Here is a 19,592-nt window from a genome sequence, read left to right on the forward strand (position 1 = left end):
TTCTTTACTTCCTCTTTTGTTACTGGCGGGATGTCTCATTGCTGTGTAATGCAGCCTCTCTCATTTTTCGGCTTGATTACACAAGCTGCGGTATAGATTTTTTTTAAGAACTCTTCGACTTCTGTAACTATCTTATCTTTATTGGTTATGGGATTCTCCTGTTTGTCTCTTGACTCATAATTCGGATTTTTGTCTATGCCTATAGTTGCAGTAATTAAGCCTCGTACACGGAAACGAGCCTACTGCGGAAACTATTACGGAAACGAAACAATGCAACATATAATGTTTTATAATTGAATTCACTTCCTTTTGCCAGCAAAGTGACACATCCTAGAAAGATTCCAGGGTTAAAAGCTGCTACAACACAGCTTTACTAGGCCCAAGAGCCTCTAAAAGGCCAGTAGACGAAGAAACGCACATAAACGGATGAACATTATTTGCACAATAACACTGAAAGCGGCATGAAATTATGAACAAATATTACTAACAAGTTTAAGAGATGTGTAGAGGCCTCAGTTTACACAAACCAGGGCAAGTACAAACAGACAGAATCTAATGTAAGATTGCAAGAGAAAACAGGCAGCAACAAAACAAAATTAAGCACTCAGTATGCATCAGTGATAACCGTTTAGAGAGGCACGTGCAACCTAGCTGTAAACTAAGTTCAATTTAGGCTCGTTTGGGCTAACATTAGCTAGAGATTGGTATCTGTTAACAGAGACGGCAAGTTATGCTCTAATGTTTGTAATTTATAATTATTTCCAAAGTATGGTATAAACCAGAGATCGGTGTTTTGAGTGGATATTTGGTTTGATGGCCCCTACATGTGCAGTACTTATCAAGAAATCTCTAAACGCAGAATTAGAATGGTAAAACGAGCTCAAATTTCGAAAAACATACATACGCTCGCAGCGTATTATTTTGTAAATCTGGAAAACAGTTCGCGTTCGAGAGAGGTAAGTAAGGGTAGCAATGAGCAAATCATTTTCTTGTGCACGACCCGTATTTTTGTTATTGTTTTTTTTTTGTGGTGGCGGCCAAACGAGAGTGGCAGTAATTCAAAACAGAACCGAAGAGAGCATAATGAATTTGAATTTTCGCCTGAACAGGGAGAAACCATCGGCATCGTGCTATTCAAGAGAGCTGTTTACTTACATTATTTATATGGCAACACCAACTCAGGTGGGTTGAGAACGTAACGCCAAAAATTTTCTGCTTATCTACGATATTAACTTCCTGACGTGCGTATTTACGAACTTCTGGTAGTTGAGCTGGCTTGTTTCTAGCAAGGAAAATTATTACATTAGTCTTTGAAGGCTTTATTCGGAGGCAGTTAGAATAGGACCAATTCTGCAGTCTGGTAAGTATTGCATTGCACTTTCTTGTTAAAATGATTACATCAGGGCCCGACATAAGTATACTGCTGTCGTCCGCGTATATAATAAATTTCGCAGTATCATGAATATGGACATTGTCATTGAAGTAGACGTTAAACATCAAAGGGCCTGCTATTTTGTATTGGTAAAAAAGATGACTGATGACTTCCTATACTGACAGATTGTTGCCGATTATTCAAGTATGACTTCATGAGGTTTAGAGGTGTTCCACAAATTCCATACTGAGAAAGTTTGTGAGTTCAAATTTCATGGTTAAGGGAATCGAAAGCTTTACTGAAATCAATGAAGAGTCTTAAAGTAAGAATATCTCTGTCGATGTTTCGCAGTATACGTTCCTTAAATGTTAACAAAGCTGTTTCGGTTTACTTGCCCTTTCAAAAATCAAATTGAGCATCAGACAGTATTTCTCTTGCGTTAAAGAACTTCGACAAACGGAAAAAAATACTTTTTCTAACCCCTTTGAAAAAACCAGAATCATAGTTATTCGTCTATAATTTGATACCACATCTTTATCGCCTCCTTTAAAGAACACTGTCACTCTTGCTTCCCTTATTTTTCCGAGAAAAATTCCGTCTTCATCAGCAAATCAATTATATATGCAAGCACCGGCGCAATAAGATATAGTACATATTTCACTGGTTTTATCTGGATATTGTCAATGTTTAATGCTCTGATAATATGTAAAATCATAGAGGTTGTCAATATATCTGTTTCACTGGTGGGCTCAAGGAAAAGGCTTTCGACGGGGGTACGTGATGAGGAAACTTCAGGTAGTTGTATTGTTGGTTCATGGGTAATTAAAAAATTCTTGCTAAAATGGTCAGCACGTGCCTGGCCAGACAGTTTGCGGCTTTTGAAGAGTATTTGCTCACGTGGCGCATTTCTTGCATTGCGGTCCAACAAGTTATTTACAATTTTCCAGACAGTGTCTGAGCTTTTCATTCTAATATCAAAGAACACCTTTTTGTAAAACACTATCTTAGCCCGTCTAGTCTCAGTATTTAACTTATTTCTTGTTTTTTTAACAAGATTACGGGTTCAGAGGAGCGATTCTTTCAGAATGCATGAGACAACTTGCTTTTGTGCGTTAAGTAAGGGTCATTTCTTTCTAATGCATGATCCGAGAGTATGCCTTACCCAGAGTGCTTTTAAACACGACTGTTTGTACTTTCTTTGTGTATAACCTTGTGCGACACCCAAAAATGACGCAGTCACCGAAACCAAGGAGCATAAGTGAATGTTTCTATTTTTTTATTTTTTAATGGTGATGCTCATTATGGTAAATGAATAGTGCAGGTATCTCATCGCTGAACGATAATTGATTAGAAACCACAAGAAAAACCAACAACATGCCGCCGGTGGGATCTGGTCCCACGCCCTCAGAATTTCGCGTCCAGTGTTCTATCTACCAACTGAGCTACGGCGGCGGCTGTCCAATCTGCTGCTTTCGTGGGTAGCTAAGTTTGTGTGCAAGTCAACCTGGAGAGCGTTCACCGGCGCCACCCTCATTTGCAGCGGTGAGTGTCAGGTAGGACGTCATCAAATGGGAAGGACGGAAGCTTACGCAAGAACCCTCTTATGCTACCAATGGCATCAGTATCGCCAGAACCCAGGCCCTCGTTATGCTATTAAGCGGGAAAGGTAAGGGAAATGATGGGCTCGTTATGACATTGAAACCAAGTAAGCCAAGAGTCACTTAAACCAAGCAGGAAGGAGCTACAGTAGGTCGTGGAGGCTGTTTTCTTTCAGACAGGTGAGCGGGCTCCGGCTCTTAGCTTTGTCAGCTTCGACCAAGGAAAGGTGTCCATCCCTTGAAGCCATAAGCCTAAATTCCAGTAATCGTCTTGTTCTGGAGTACTGCGTTCGTGGGCAAGTGCATACAATGTGGCGAAGATCCACTTCAGCGGCCGGCATAGAACATCTGGGACATGTGCGGGCACTGAGTCTTCCTGACAGCCCCATCGGCACGTCATCGCCGGGGTAAGGACCGCCCCCTTCTAAGGGATGCCTCGTTCAATCTCGTTAAGCCGTAAGCTAGGTTGTAAGTGCATGAGGTGGAATTAGAGCACGTGCAATTCTCCTTATAAAGGACGACAAGATGAAGGGAAGATCAAAAGGGAGGCTCGTGGGGCGGCATTCGTATTTGGGGCCTGGTGTGCACGGACGTCTGCTTTGCCCTGGTAAACATTCCGAGTATCTTCCTGTGTCCGGTGTATATGGATGTGTTTCATTATTTTGATACTGAGAACACGGATCTGCTGTGTGATGCTTAGTGTCTTCGTGACTCTTCTGAGTTGTATAACCGAGTCCGTGTAGATATGGGCTTCTCTTATAAACGATATGTTATTTATAGACTCCATCGCATCACGGGTAGCTTAGAGTTCCATCACAAGCGGATTCGGATGTTCCGAGATGTATTTACCTTACTCAGCGTTATCGTCAGGACGAAAGAAAAGACGTAGGCAAACACGGGCGCTTCGTTTTTTCCTTCGTCCTGTCGCTTGCGCTAAGATGAATGTGATTTCAGAGCACCAGCTAGCCCAACAATTAGCTATTATACTCGTCGTCGAAAAGCACTCGTAGCAGTCTATGGAATGCAGCCGTTCAAGTTTTCTTGCCGCCAAGTCGGCCGTTTTTTTCGCACTGTATAATTGAGTATGAGCCACGCGATCAAGGATGTCGTTCTTAGATCTGACTTATTAATCACCCCTTAAGTGTTGATTTTTAGCATATTGTGAACAGAGTATGGCAAAGATCAAGATATTGCTTACATAATTCTCTGATTCACTATTTGAGAAGCGATAAAATCTACCGGCTCTTAAATCTAATCGCGATTAGTCTAAAAACTACTACTACCGCATAGCTTCTCTCAAGAACGGTGTATTGTGAGGTATTTCCAAAGCCTGTTTATTCCTGTAGTCTTGGACGTCACTGTGAAAAGTATTTATTGACCAGTTTTAGTCACAAATCGCTGCAGCTGGATCCTAGTACAGGTTGCGGCGATCCGGCCTGAATGGCAAAAAGGTAATATTATGATACGCTGATACCAACACAGAACAACAACACGACAAAATAAGACAGACAATTATCGCGCTGTCCTTTCCTCTAGTAGCAAAACATATTGAATACACAATTATAAAAATATATCTAGCAGTCATATTAAAACTGCGCGAAGAAGAAAGGACAACAAGAAGAGGTACGAACACGAACACACAAAGCGCTTTGTGTGTTCCTGTTCGTGCCTCTTTTTGTCGTCCTGTCTTCTTCGCGCAGTTTTAATATGACTGATCAAAAGAACCGAGTAGCCCAAATGCATGCCTTACTTGAATATCTAGCGGTCACAGGAATGCGCTGCAGCATAGTGGAAAGAACTAAATGCGACTTCAAAGGAGCCCTATCATTCACTGCTTTAAGCAAGATGGTTTATGGTTTATGGGGGTTTAACTTCCCAAAGCGACGCAGGCTTTAAGCAAGAGTGGTACAATGTTACACAGAAGCAGTAGGGATGAGGTTTATGCGGGTATCCTCCAGGGTTGAAGAAATATTCGTCATAAGGAGTAGATATAACGATGCTCTCACGTGAGATATCTGGCGACAGCGGCAAGCAAAATAAAACTGGTGTTGGTAATGCACGCGTCAGCACACCTCGACATCCGGCGTTTGTACGAGCTGTATCGTGGTTAGAATTGTTGCTCGCATTTTGTTTTTACTAACACATGCCAGCTCCACAGTGCACTTCCACAGTCACCATACCATTGCTAGAATTTGACGCGTGACACGAAATGCATGGTACAGACCCTGTGGTGTTTTTTGCCGTATTTTTTTCTCTCCAATACAAATGCTGCTTGAACACTATTCAGAACCAAGCATGCGAACCACGCTGAACCAAGAACAGAAATATCAGCACAAGTGGTGACGCTAGTGATAGTACTCGTTTCGCAAACTCGTGACAATGTACAGGAAACAATGTTCTAAAACTTTCTTTATGGTTATTCCAGAATCAGCCTGCCCCTTCAACGCTAAGAACAAACTGAAAGCACGTGATTCGGCATTGTCACCCTGGTAGTTGTCGTCACTACTTAACATGTGTTGTCAAAGCGATTTATTGAAACACGCCTTTTATTGAAAGCCCACATTGCTCGCGGTATCTGTGCGGGCATATGGCCCCACAGTGGTCACTGCGGCCGAGGCGGGTGCTGGTTAGGTCGTCACCGACTGCAGTAACGGTTGGTGCTAGGGCCTTCTGCCACAAATTCCTCGAGCTACACCCAGAACAGAGCGACGGGAGTGCTCTCTTGTTGACTCGTCAGTTCTGCGCCAGCTGCCTCCCGACTCATTTTATTTTTTCGGTACTATTACCAGCCGTATCAACGTCATGAACGCGTCTGTGCAGTGCTTAAGCGTGCAAAAAAAAAAAACACAGACGAGTTCTATTTTAACTCCTTCCTTCTCCTTCCTGGGCTAGGGACCTCTTCTAAGGCAACCAGGCTTGCACACAGGCAGAGAAACGCTATCATGAACTGTGCTCACCATTGTTCATTCTCGCCGATGCCACAGTTATTCTTGTGTAGACGACCGGAGTTCTCGGAGGCAGAGGTGCCCAACACGTGTGGCACTCGCCTCTGTTGAGCGACCATCAGTTGTAACTACTTCGTCCGGGAATCGCGTAGCCACCGAAACGGACAAGGCTCCGCTTGGGTCCTCCGCCGCCTCCGCGTCCGTAGCCAGGGCCTCCTTCCAACGGTGCTGTGGCGCTCAGGAGACCCACCAGAATCGCGACGAGGAGAAGGAAAAGTTTCATGTCTCCGGATGACCTCAATTAGTTCTGTCCTCGCGGCAGACAGAGCGTATGGCTGATTGGCGATCAAGGGGTTCCTTATATGAGCCCCAGGGCGCTACGTTCGTGCCCCGTCTTTGGCACACTCTCGCTCCGTATCGCGGTCGCAATGATACTCCCCACAGGGGCGTCCATGAAGGAAACCTTCCGCAGCATTGCCCCTGCGTTGCAACACGTGGTGACATACGGTTGCGAACTCGGCCTTTAAGTAAAAACAACCCAGTTTTCCTGGCACGCCTCATTCTCCTTTCATCCAGCGGAAATACAAATCAAACTACACTCCGAGGAGATTCAGACTTAGTGCGTAAAAGAGAAAGCGTTGAAAAGGAAAGCTGGACGTCTTGCAGTGTAGTTATGATTATTAAACATCCTTCGGTTAGTCCATAGAAACGGTCCTGTATTTATGTACACCTTACAAATACGAATACCTGTATTCCAACATCATGGGTTTTGTTCGGGGTTAACCCAGATATTCTAAAGATGGCTTCACAATGGAGGGCGGGGGGGGGGGGGGGGACTTCTTTTCTACTGTAAAACGCGTCAGCAAGTGTACAGAAGAAAAGTATACTACTGTATTTCGATATTCGCAATAATTTACTTTCAGAATCCAACTGGCCAATGTTGAAATTGCACGAATTATACATAGACTAAGACTGCAAAAACTGCACAAACGCGTGTAGTTCTTTTGTGTGGATTAATGTCTTCAGTATCTCGTTGCGAACTATAATCTCCGCCCTGAAATTTCGGGAGATCGACAGAAACTATATGCATTTCATACAAGCAGATTTCACCAAAAAAAACGACATGCTGAACAGCTCCATTAACACACCCCCTGAGAACACGCATATTTAAGCAATTGAAATCATATCTGGAAACTCTAAAAGCCGGTAGCGCCATCCGCTCGCTCGAACAGTCCAGGGCATCGCATTTCAGATATGATAGCCCTTAACACTTGAAGCCATTTAGGGTTACTATATCGTATACAGGCACATGACAACAACTCGTTTCCCACTGATTGCAGGGGAAGTTGAAACATATGCAACTTGACGACCCACCTACCGTCACGAATTAGAAGAGATTTTATAATTTGGTCGAACCCAATCTAACAACCTTTTCGCGTTTTCGGTAGATATAAAAGACCTTTTCCGGCCGAATTTATAGAAGCTATTCAAAATCGCGCTTCATGATTCATTCTTTCATATTACTCTTATCGCACTAGTGTAACCCAAAGAAAATCCCAACTTAACTTCGTACTCTAGCCTCCTACCGCAACTAGTTCGTCTTTCTCTTCATCATGATTTTTCTCGCAGCTTGCCACACGACAACGTGCTCATCCATCTAGCCTATCGTTTATGCCGTCACAGCCATCCCAAAGCAGTCTATCCCCGGCGAACCCATACCAGAACATTCCAAAAATGACTTTTTCTCACTGCCCTGTGCTGACACGACCTTCCAGGCCACGTCGCTTCCTTAACAGATCTTCAAATATTCAAGACAGCCATCAAAAATTAATTTTTGTCATAACTGCCGTACCCTCCACCCACTCCTCATTCAATAACCCTTGATTGAGCTTTTGAGGGCCTCGTAAAGAATGAAATAATAAATACCAGAATGTGTTGAGGGGTTCGGCAGTGTTTCCTTCCAAAACTCAGTGGGTGTCTTAGCGAGCAGCTCTTCAGCGGCGCTGATGACACTCTCGGGACGGAATATAATTATTTCTTCCATTGGTTGCAATAAAGGTAGTGTACGCATTATTATTATTTGTTATCTAGCTTCATTAACTGGAATTGAAAGCTGATTAGCCCCAATTCTAAGTAACCTTTTTTTACTCAAACTTGGCTAGGCTATCGTCAGTCGCTTGGAAGTGGTGGACGTTGTCAGTACGTTTACATTTGTTGGTGATTTTGCAACATTTGTTCAGAGCGACTACAGCTCCTGTAAGTCAAAGGTTCTAGGCATGTTGGCCCCTATTAAATATTGCATATTTATTTGCTTTTTATAGATGCTCCAATGGCTAAAGGACTACAGGATCTGCTATTTATATCCCCTCGTTTTACTAGTGAAATGTACTCCGGTGGGCATCATAAATCCCACCTTAAAATAAAGCAAATTGCTCCAAAAATTTCCTGTGAAAACTAGTTAAAAGAAAGAGTCACATATTCCTAAAATGTACTATAAATTCAGCTGCAAAGGAGTATAAAATATTTATATTATTCTCCGCGCTAACTCCTTCGTGAGCCGAACATTTACTCCAAAAATATACTCTTGTCTAGAAAGCGGTAACACTTTCCTCCTAACTCTTTTTGAATACCGCTACAAACATAATAGTAGACCGGGTACTGCTTTTAGAAAAGTATCCAACCACGCTTTCTGGAGTGTGCTACGCGACGAGCAATTTAGTCCTATCCGGGTGTTTCTCTTTTTATGCAGTGTCGCACTTATAGTGGCGATTCCCCGCGTTTAGCCTTTGTTTGTTTATTTGTTTGTTTGTGTGTTTGTTTGTCTGTTTGTTTCACACCAGGTGTGTCAGGGCAGCCCACCACTTATTTTTAAATATACTTTTTTCGACCTATTTAAAAATAGGTTTTTCTTTAGGTAAGCCGAAACTTTTTCCGGCATTATTATCAGTGTTGGCGTACATCAAAAAGCATGCTCATCATGTTTACTAGTAAAGTGGTTTGCTGAATTTTAATAGCTAAGTTTTTATCCACTACCGATAGGCACCTGATTGCAATTGGAGATTAATTGGCGGCCATTAGCAGTAGCCATACCCATCTTTAAAATTAAAAAAACGCGACTGCCTTGCCTGCTGTGGCTCGAGTCATGTGTGCCACTTCTAGCACCATTCGAAAAATACGCGCTTGCGGGAGGGCGCAGAGCGACGTCAATCAAATAGCGACACTGCGTGAAGCACGCACCACGTCACAATCTCATCCCTGTCATCGCTGGAGCAGTGAAGTGGCGTTGAGCGAGGAGCGCTGCAGCACGGGCGGGGATGAGATTGTCGCGTGGTACGTGCGTCACGGAGTGTCGCTATTTGATTGACGTCGCTCTGCGCCCTCCCGCAAGCGCGTATTTTTGAATGGCGCGAGAAGTGGCACACATCACTCGAGCCACAACGGGGAAGGCAGTCGCGTTTTTAAAATTTTTTAAGAACTGGTATGGCTGCTACTAATGGCCGCCTACAGATCTTTATTGTAATCAGGTGCCTATGATAATCATCAGCCTGACTACGCCCACTGCAGGACAAAGGCGTCTCCCATATCTCTCCAATCAACCATGTCCTGCGACAGCTGCGGCTACCCCCTATCCCCGCCCACCTACCTTTCTGACCCCCCCCCCCCCCCCGGCTATTCTTTCCTTCCCTTGGAATCCGGTTCGTTTTCCTTAAAGGGGCTCTTAAAGGGGCTCTTCACAATGGTGCGGTATTCTTTGGATGTTAAAAGATGTCGCTTCTCGAACGTCACGCAGGAAACATTTTTGAATGCGCTTTGTAGAAACTATCCGTAGTTAAAATCTGAATTTCAGCGTCTTTGCGCCTTTCCATCTGGCGCTGCTGACTGACCGCAGCTATGGTAGCTGCGTGACGCCCGAAAGAAATTAACCAATAGCCATATCTGAACAGAATTATGCAGCAGCGTGCGACGGAGGAGGGCGCCAGCGGGAAAAAGTAGGGCGGGAAGGGCTCGCCAACTTTCGCGCGCGATTGCAGGTTCTGTGCTGCGTATAGAAGTGTAATAATTGGCTCAGGTGTTCACGAATCGAATCGAGTGATTGCTCGATTTTATGTACTCTCCTCATAAGGTGTTTCGGAGCCTCTTTAAGAAGCTTTGGTTATACTGCCATCGCATTATATGCCCTGCCTAACCCCATTTCATCCTCTTGATTTCGACTAGGGTGTCATTAATGCGTGTTTGTAGCCTGACACACTCCGCCCTCTTCCTGCCTTACAGCTTACAACTTTAAACCTGTAGTTTTCCTTTTCAGGTGCCTATCGGTAATATTTAGAAGTTAATTATTCGACTCTAGATAATTAATTCACTACTTAACATGATTCTCTTGTTTTTTTACGGCTCCCAACACTGGTATTACTATGGCGCGAAGAGCTTCTATTTACCTGAAAACCCTACTTTTAAATTTTGGAACTTCTGAAAAAAACACCCGGTATATAGCGCCCACCGTCCAAACTGACCACCGTGGCAGGTGGCAGTTCAATTAATTATTGGTCGCTCGGGAAGAGCAACCTGAGTAACTGCCATCGCAGGTCAATGGCGCATTGTTTAACCGCTGCACCACTGCGCAAGGAGTGGCATGAGGAATTCCTGAGATCTCTGTATGCAGAGCAGAGAATGCCCAATTCCGCATCATTATCGCTATTCGAAGAACTTCCATCTGCGAACAAGGGATCCGAACAGCGGAGCCGAAGTGTAAACCGAAATGCCAGCGCACCTAACTTGTATGTGGCCTAACTACGCAATCGACCGCCATTTTTTTATGCGCGAGATATGGGGGCTGTGCAATAGCGTTCTATCGATGATTACTAAAAGAAGATATTGGTTGCTTTCTTAGGACATTGCTGTGCCATTTATACATATGGTGTAAAAAGGCATGCTCTTGGTGTAAAAGCAACAAGGCAACACTTTTCAGTAGAGATGTCCTGTATTTGCAGGTGGAGATAGGACGTGAGGATACTTGCCGCCTTTTGAAGCCTCCCTCGGACCTGTGAGCGCGTAACTCCTCCCTCCTCCCTCGGCTCGACGAAGTAACGTCATTTGTATGGCACCTTAGTTCCCGCCTTCATTGGCGGACGTTGAGTTACCGCGAATTTTTTCAGAGTACTGCATCTTTTCGCTTCGAGTTGTAGAATTCTGAAAAAAAAATGGCATCTGTCGGCGCTTAATTTTCTCATCTCAAGAAGCAGCTTCGCGGTGCTGTATCTCTCTAAAATACTACCGTTAAATTATAAACTTCTAAGACGCGTGTTAAGCACAATCAACGTGGGTGTGTTTTCGATACAGCATTCATATGATAACTACAATCACGGCAGAGCGCTGAGGAGGAATGCGGTACTACTTGCAAAGCTTCGGTAGGATCAATACAGCCACGGTGCACCGGACATATATCTTGCGACTGTTGGGAAGCAGGTCAACGTCACCATTTTCACGATGCAAACCATGCTGGCAAACAACTCAGCCAAGCCGGTGTTTTCAGATATACTCATGGATTGGAACCGTCCTTAAGTGCTCACCATCAGTGCTTACGACCGCGTCTTCAAGCCGTGGCAGTGGCATATGATGTTATCGCATGATGATTCATAGGACTGTGGTCCATTAACTGTCGAGCACTTCCCTCCATGACCCGCTTAATCGAAAATCCCAGTCTTTTCGAACATCAGATGTCACTAAGCTTGCAGTCATTCAATGGTGGCCGCGTGCCGGTCACGGGACCAGTGCGGCTCGCGAATGCGAACACGTCCTAAAACCCACTCGTAGGCGCCAGCTGGACGTCGTTGCCGCAGGTTATGCATCGAGGACACCGCCATGGCAAGGACACGGAAGAGAAGTCGTCCTTCGCTCTTAGCGTGGTCTCTCTTAGCGTGCGTGGTCACCATCAATTCAGTTTTCTGCACTTCCAGTTGGGCCCAACTAATGTGGTTTTGCTGCCAGAAACGAGAAAGCACGTGGGACCGTAAGGCGATAAGTCGAAAGTGATTACTAGCGAGCAGCCCATCAAATTAACAAATCCCGTGCGGGCTAGTTAGTAACGTAGTGTTTTTCGTCCTGCGTCCTCGTCTTAAAATCTAGCACCGGATTAATTTTCCAGCTCATCAGACCTGTGCTAAACTGCACTCTAAGTCCGAGCTAACAAGGCGACAACTGGGGCTAGTTAGTATTCAATAGCTGTAATAGAAAACCGCTGAGTATTACAATCACAGGACGCTTCGTGCGCTTTGTCCAGTCGCGTCTCGTGTTGTGATTGTAATCCTCAGCGCATTTGTACTACATCTAAGTCCGACGATGATTAATTTGTGAGGTTGGATATCAGTGTCGCTGAGGATTGCGTGACCAATTTTAATACGAAATCGCACTGGTTGAAGACTGTTCCCAGGATTGTAGTCATCCGTTCTGCAAGACAAACGAAAAATGAGAAAATATCAGTCATCATCATCAACATGACTACGCCCACTGCACGGCAAAGGTCTCTCTCATATATCTCCACTTCACCCTAATCTGCACCAGGCATGGCCACCTAATCCCCGCAAACTTCTTAATCTCGTCCGCCCGCTTTACTTTCTGTCACCACCTGCAACGCTTCCCTTCTCTTGGAATCCACTCCGTTACCCTAAACTAGAAGAGCGTGTTGTCGGGCAAGTTGGCTTTGCATGATATAGAAGAAGTTAGCGCAAAACTTAGACGAAGACAGAGAAGAAGCACACAATACGACAGACGAGCGCTACTACCAACTGTTTATTGGGTCTTAACACCCGGAATATATATCCGAAAAAACAAGCATGCACAGACAGTTGGAGGCACACACGTCATACACCAGCGCCGTGGCGAGGCGAAAGGGAATCCAGAAAATCACATTCAGAAGTACAAATCTGTAAGGAAGGATCACTCGCGCAGCGATCAGATAGCCTTTTAATGTGGAAGGCCTCCAGCACAAGCCTCGCTGTGACATTGGCGCTCCTGCCCAGAATCTTTGTTTTCTCAAATCGTGCCCTACACGTGCTGTCACAGGAAGAAATATGCCGCACAATATTAGTGGTTCTGTCGTTGTTTTCTAAATTTCTATCAAGCTCCCGTAGCCGGTCATTAATGCAACGGCCAGTTTGACCTACATAAGAAGACCCACAAGAAAATGGTATGCTGTACACCACCCCTGTAGCGCATTTGACATAAGAAATGCCATGTTTCTTTTTGCAGCCACTCTCACAAGGGCCAGAAATGCGTCGGCAAAGCCTTAAAAGCTTTGGCATTTCTTATGTCAAATGCGCTACAGGGGTGGTGTACAGCATACCCTTTTCTTGTGGGTCTTGTTATGTAGATCAAACTGGCCGTTGCATTAATGACCGGCTACGGGAGCATGATAGAAATTTAGAAAACAACGACAGAACCGCTAATATTGTGCGGCATATTTCTTCCTGTGACAACACGTGTAGGGCACGATTTGAGAAAACAAAGATTCTGGGCAGGAGCGCCAATGTCACAGCGAGGCTTGTGCTGGAGGCCTTCCACATTAAAAGGCTATCTGATCGCTGCGCGAGTGATCCTTCCTTACAGATTTATACTTCTGAATGTGATTTTCTGGATTCCCTTTCGCCTCGTCACGGCGCTGGTGTATGACGTGTGTGCCTCCAACTGTCTGCGCATGCTTGTTTTTTCGGATATATATTCCGGGTGTTAAGACCCAATAAACAGTTGGTAGTAGCGCTCGTCTGTCGTATTGTGTGTTTCTTCTCTGTCTTCGTCTAAGTTTAGCGCTAACTTCTTCTATACCCTAAACTACCATCGGTTCTCTTGCCTTCGCATTTCATGCCCCGATCAAGCACATTTCTTCTTGATTTGGACTCGAATATCGTTCACCCTCGTTTGTTCCGTGACCTACGCTGCCATTTTCCTGTACATTAACGTTAAACCTGTCATTTTTCCTTCCACAGCTGGCTGCGGTGTTAGCAATTTATTTTAACCCTTTTCTTAAGCCTCCACGTTTCTGCCCCATAGGTTATGCCTGCAAGATGAACGTGTTATATACTCTTCTCCTGAGTTACTGGTGAACACCCATTCATGGTCTAAGAGCACATGCACAATGCGGCCCGCCCCATTCTTATTCTTCTCGTTATTTCACTCTCGTGATCGGGATCTGCGGTTACTAACTGCCCGAAGTAGACGTATTCCCTTAGCACTTCTAGCGACTCGCTACCAATCACAAACTGCTGTTTCCTTGCGAGACTGTAGGACATAACTTAGTTTCCTGTATATTAATATTTAAACACACCATTCTGCTCTGCCTATCTAAGTCATTGCCAGCGTGTCTAAAATATGCTGCTAGCGAAGGAGAACAGTAACACAACCAAATGAGACAGACAGTTATCGCAATAATGTTTCCTCCCAGTAGCAAAACGCATCTGAATGTCCGCTTATCATAAATAAATTTGACGACCACAGGAATTCGTTGCAACACCGACGGATGATGCTAACCTCTTTGTAACGCCTGCACTTGTCCTTTTTGAAGGAATATTCATCGTACGAACAGCCCATGACAGTTTCGTTGCGCGAGTTCGCACGATCTACGCTGAACACGTGCTTCCTCTCTCTGGTAGTTTTGTGCAGATTTCTTCTTGCGTGTACTATTCGTGAGCTTTCAGGCATGAATCATGTGGCCCCAAACGCTAATAAAAGCCTCAAACAAGGAGGATAGAAAAAACTAGCAAGTTCTGTTTTATACTGTTGGTTTTTCGGCCAACCCAAGAAGCAGTGACTTTTCTTCATTTACTTATTCTGGCAGTGTGCCGGACGCGAGAATATAAATTGATTGAGCGAATTCATTGCGGGATCGCTTCAAGAAATTGCTTCCGAGGCTTGTTTTCTTAGATAAGTTTATACTTGAGTGCCTGTAAGTACGAGGTCTTCAAAGCAAACAAGCCTTAGGCACATTCAGAGAAAGAGTATCGCATGCACAGTGCTCACCGTGGCTTGCCCTAGCTGATTCCGCAGTTAAGCTTGCGCGGGCGTCAACTGTTTCAGGGGTGAAAAGTGTAACAGTCCGGTAGTCCCGCCTGCTAAACACTCATCCGTTGCGGCCTCTCAGTCCGGGAATAGCGTAACCTCCGAAGTGGTCGCATAATCGGTTGAGCCGTCCGCCACCTACACGTCCAGAGCAAGGGCCTCCTACCAACTGCGTTGCGGCGCTCAGGAGTCCCACCAGAATCACGAGGAGAAAAAGGAAGACCTTCATATCTGAGGATAACCTCAATGAGTTCTGTACTTGCAGCAGCGGGCATCCTTATATAAGGGAAACTGTTTCTTATCTTGATGGGCCGCCTTCGGTACACACTTGCTGCGTAGCGCAAGCGCCGTGATACAAGTAGAATCAAGGGCACCCGTTAAGGAAGACTTGCTCAGCATTGCCCTTCCCTTGCAGCGCGTGGTGACACACGTTTGCAGGCTCGGCCTTTCACTGACAACAACCTGGTTTTCTTGATGTTGCGTGCTACCGCTCGTTCTCGCTTCATCCAGTCTGGAAGAAATGAAATTATACTCCAATGGGTTTTAGGCTTTATGTATGAAAATGAATGTTACATTGGGAGGTATAACGTCGTGAAGTAAGACCTGGGTCATTAGTAACGCTGTCGTGGGGAGGCTCCTGATTAATTCCTAACATCTGGGGTTCTTTAACGTGCGCTAAAATCAAACGGCTAGAACACGGATGCTTCTGTATTTAGCCTCCATCGAAGTACGGCGGCCGCGGCCGAGATCGATCCCGCAACCAAACTCCAAAGGCACTGAGCCATTGCGACTGGTTTTATGTATGAAAAGGACAGTGGCGAAATATAAAGGTAGGCGAGAAGGATAAGTTTTTGGAAGCTTGGTTTTCGACACGGAAGTAGCACGTTTGTCAGAAAGGTTTATAGCGAAATTAAAGCGAGAGACATGGTCTTCGCAAAAAAGCCCCATGCATGTCGTAACCCATCAAAGCAAATTGAGCGCTAAAAATAAGAGTGGAATAAAGAAGAGCATACAGACGAAGCGCATCGTGTGTGTGCTTCTCTTCGTCCCGCCCGGCATGTTTTTGGAGTAATTTTTTCGTATGATTTTTCGCCAACTGGCAAAATTTAAAGGAACACTGTGGTGAAATATAAGTTGGTCTCTGTCGGTTTTATACCGTGTTCTAATCCTAAAGTTACCACTCTCACCTAAAACGGAGCTTTCATAAGCTAGCAAAGGCAAAAAATACTCGTAGGACGGTTAGGACTGTGTAACGCGATGTTCAGCGATGTTCAGTATTGGGGATATATTCCTAGAGCACTGGTGTAGTGGTCAAACGATGCACCCCTGCACTGGCAGGCGGCTGTTCCAAACAGAGCCACCCGTAGGCTTATGCGACCCAGGTTGACCGTGACATTATGGTAACGTGACATTAATGTCAAGTGACATTAATGTAACGTGACCGTGACATTAACGTACCCACCGGCTGCGACGACTGTGACGACCCCGACGGCGACGTGAAAGCCGGAGGTGGGCGCCTAGCTACTGCTGTAAAAACAAAATGCAGGCGTTGCCACCACCGGCAGATTTTAAAAGTAGAACGCGGCCGCCGTCACCAATTTTGGGGCGTGAATCCCAGACGCTGCGCTACACCGTCCATAACTATAAAGCAGTGGCTCTTACACAAATGCTGAATACAGTTCTCCACCAGAATAATATTTCTGTCGTGGTGCGTCTCGATATAAAAAAAAGCCTTCGACACAGTTAACCACCAGATATTACAGAGCTAGGTTAACAACTATGGGTTCAGGGGTAAAATCCTGAACTTAATTCAAAGCTACCTCAGTGACCGTCAACAGCATGCAGTAATAAAAAAATTTACTTCTACGTCTCATACTGTTTTAACTGGCGTGCCGAAAGGTTCACTCCTTGGGCCCGTATTCTTTTCACTTTACATAAATGATTTCCCTGCAATCTTAAAAGTACAGACAACCGTTATTGCATACCGCCGACACCGCTGTTGTGTTTACTGGAGAGAATTTGCGTGAAATTCAAGACAAAATCTCTGCTGAGTTTGAAAATGTTTTAGGTGGTTCACATCTAATCAACTGACCTTAAATCTTAATAAAACCAAGTACACAATGTTTCATTCCAGGAAAATACAATTGAATATTGAAGAACTGAATATATCATTACCCGGAACAAAACTTCAACAAGGTATCTCCCACAAGTACTAAGGTGTACATTTTGAATCTCACATGCTTTGGAAAACACACATTAAACATCTTTGTTTGAAGCTGGCATACGGATGTTTTATTTTTCTTAAGGCTCGTTAATGTTTCCAGTACCCCATCCTTCGCATTCTTTACTTTTCCTTTATTCAAAGTCACTTCAGGTACTGCATTGAGTGATAAGAAAACACCTCTACTACTTACCTGGAACCTGCCTTCCGTCTACAAAAACGCTCATTAGGAATTATATCATTTTCAGGGAGCTCTTAAAGTAACCTGTACGTGTACAATTATCTTCATGTTCTGCCACTGAATGCCCTGCACGAATTCAAAATTGCTCAGATAATTCACAGAGTCATTGTAACTAATGATCTACTTCCCATCACTTTGTTTAAAATTCCGTTACTCAACACAAGAGCTGCCGCAATCCAAAATTTTAATCTACCTCCATGTCAGAACCTGCACGGAATAAGGCTTGTAGAATTTAACGGCGCTCTTATTTGGAATTGTTTGCCGCTAAACATAAAACAAGCCCCTAATTTTAGTCCTGCTTTAAAGAGCTTCTTTTTTCAGAAATGTTGTGAATGATAAATGACTTTATATTCACTTTTGCATAAACTATGCATGTTATTTATTTATTTATTTATTTATTTATTTATTTATTTATTTATTTATTTATTTCTTTATTTGGAACATACTGCTAGCCTCTTTCGAGGCTGTTGCAGGAATGGGAACAGGTTTGTTTTCTTTTTAGGTACGTCACAAAATAAAAAAAATCACAAAGAAGGTTCATACAGCTGATATAACATTGTAAAATGAATAATCATGGGAGGCAGCTTCAAAATACATGACGCAATATTAAGCAACACAAAAGCACGTGCAATGCTTCACTAAATGTTCAAATAAACCATTATGACAGGTTACAAAGAAAACTGCTCAAAGATTCAGAATTAACAACATTTCCAGGTAACATATTCCATTCCCTGATCGCTTGCGGAAAAAATGAATAACGAAAGGTGTTAGTATTAAACTTATACTCTGTTAAGTGCAGTAAATGTTTCGTTGTGGTGTTGCGTTTTGCTGAAGGAACTAAGTAGAGGTCAGAATCTATTTTTAGGGCACCGTTTAAGAGGAGAAAGATGAATTTAAGGCGTGAGATTCGGGCACGGTTACTAATAGTGGAGAGATTTTCCTTGTTTAAGACTTCAGTTGGGGAGTCGTTACGTTGATATTTGTTAAAAATAAACCTTACTGCTTTCCGCTGCACGCTTTCTACCTTATTTATGCATTTCTGTGTGTGCGTAGACCAACACAGGATGTTGTACTCAAGCACAGGAAGGACGAGAGAACGGTATGCCACTAGCTTGGTGTCGGGAGATGCAGATGGTATAGATCGCTTAAGGGAAAAGAGTGCGGAAAGTGCTTTTGACGATATATATTCTACATGATGATCCTTTTTCAGGTCAGAGGCGATGACGACACCTAGGTATTTGTATTTTTGGACTGATCTTAAAGGTTTATTTTCGGCTTCATAAGATAAAACGAGCGGGTTCTTTTTTCTTGATACAGTCATGCACACTGATTTCTCGAGATTAAGGGTCATCTGCCACTCTCGACACCATTTTGCTATTCGACCAATTGCATTGTTTAATGTGACTTGATCATCGTGTGACTTAATTTCTTTATAAATAATGCAATCGTCTGCGAACATTCGGACTGTTGCGTTAAGATGGAACGCTAGATCGTTTATGTAAAGTAGAAACAATATGGGTGCTAATACCGTTCCTTGAGGTACGACAGACATTACATTGACATGGTGCGATGCGTGGCCGTCATATTGCACATACTGGTAGCGGTCTGAAAGGTAATTTTGTATCCAGTTTGTTATTTTATTACAGCCACGGAAGTGTTGACGTTTAAACATCAATTTTCGGTATGATATACGATCGAACGCTTTCGAGAAATCTAAAAATAAGACATCAACTTGGCTGCGTTTGTCCAGTGCGGATGCGAGATCGTGGATCGTTTCCAGCAGTTGAGTTGTAGTTGAAAGCCCTTTCCTAAAGCCATGCTGGTTAGGATTCAGTAGATTATTTTCTTCAAGAAATTTTACGATGTGCTTAAGAATGATATGTTCAAATATCTTGGATGCAACACACGTGAGTGAAACAGGGCGATAGTTAGACACATTTGTAGTGTCTCCAGATTTATGAACAGGAACAACCTTAGCGATTTTCCAATCTTTCGGGACTTCTCCATTTTCTAGGGATTTCTTATAAACAAGAAGCAAATATTTCGATGCCCACTCTGCGTATCTTTTGAGGAACGTATTCGGAATATTATCTGGGCCAGTACATTTCTTCTCGTCAAGATTAAGTAAAAGAGCAAAAATTCCTAATTCATTTAGTGTTAGTTCGGG

At 43.8% G+C, this 19,592-nt stretch overlaps 1 long non-coding RNA gene across 1 annotated transcript; it reads right to left on the reverse strand.

Annotated features, from left to right (window-relative positions):
• Positions 1 to 12,281: 12,281 nt before the first annotated feature.
• LOC144127889 (uncharacterized) lies at positions 12,282 to 15,216 on the reverse strand. Its single transcript, XR_013313606.1, has 2 exons — positions 14,925 to 15,216; positions 12,282 to 12,359 (listed from the first exon to the last, which is right to left on the reverse strand). It is a non-coding gene; the product is annotated as an uncharacterized LOC144127889 (long non-coding RNA).
• Between the last annotated feature and the right edge of the window lie 4,376 nt (positions 15,217 to 19,592).

This window comes from Amblyomma americanum, chromosome 4 (genome assembly GCF_052857255.1).
Source record: "Amblyomma americanum isolate KBUSLIRL-KWMA chromosome 4, ASM5285725v1, whole genome shotgun sequence".
In the NCBI taxonomy this organism is placed as follows: domain Eukaryota; kingdom Metazoa; phylum Arthropoda; class Arachnida; order Ixodida; family Ixodidae; genus Amblyomma; species Amblyomma americanum.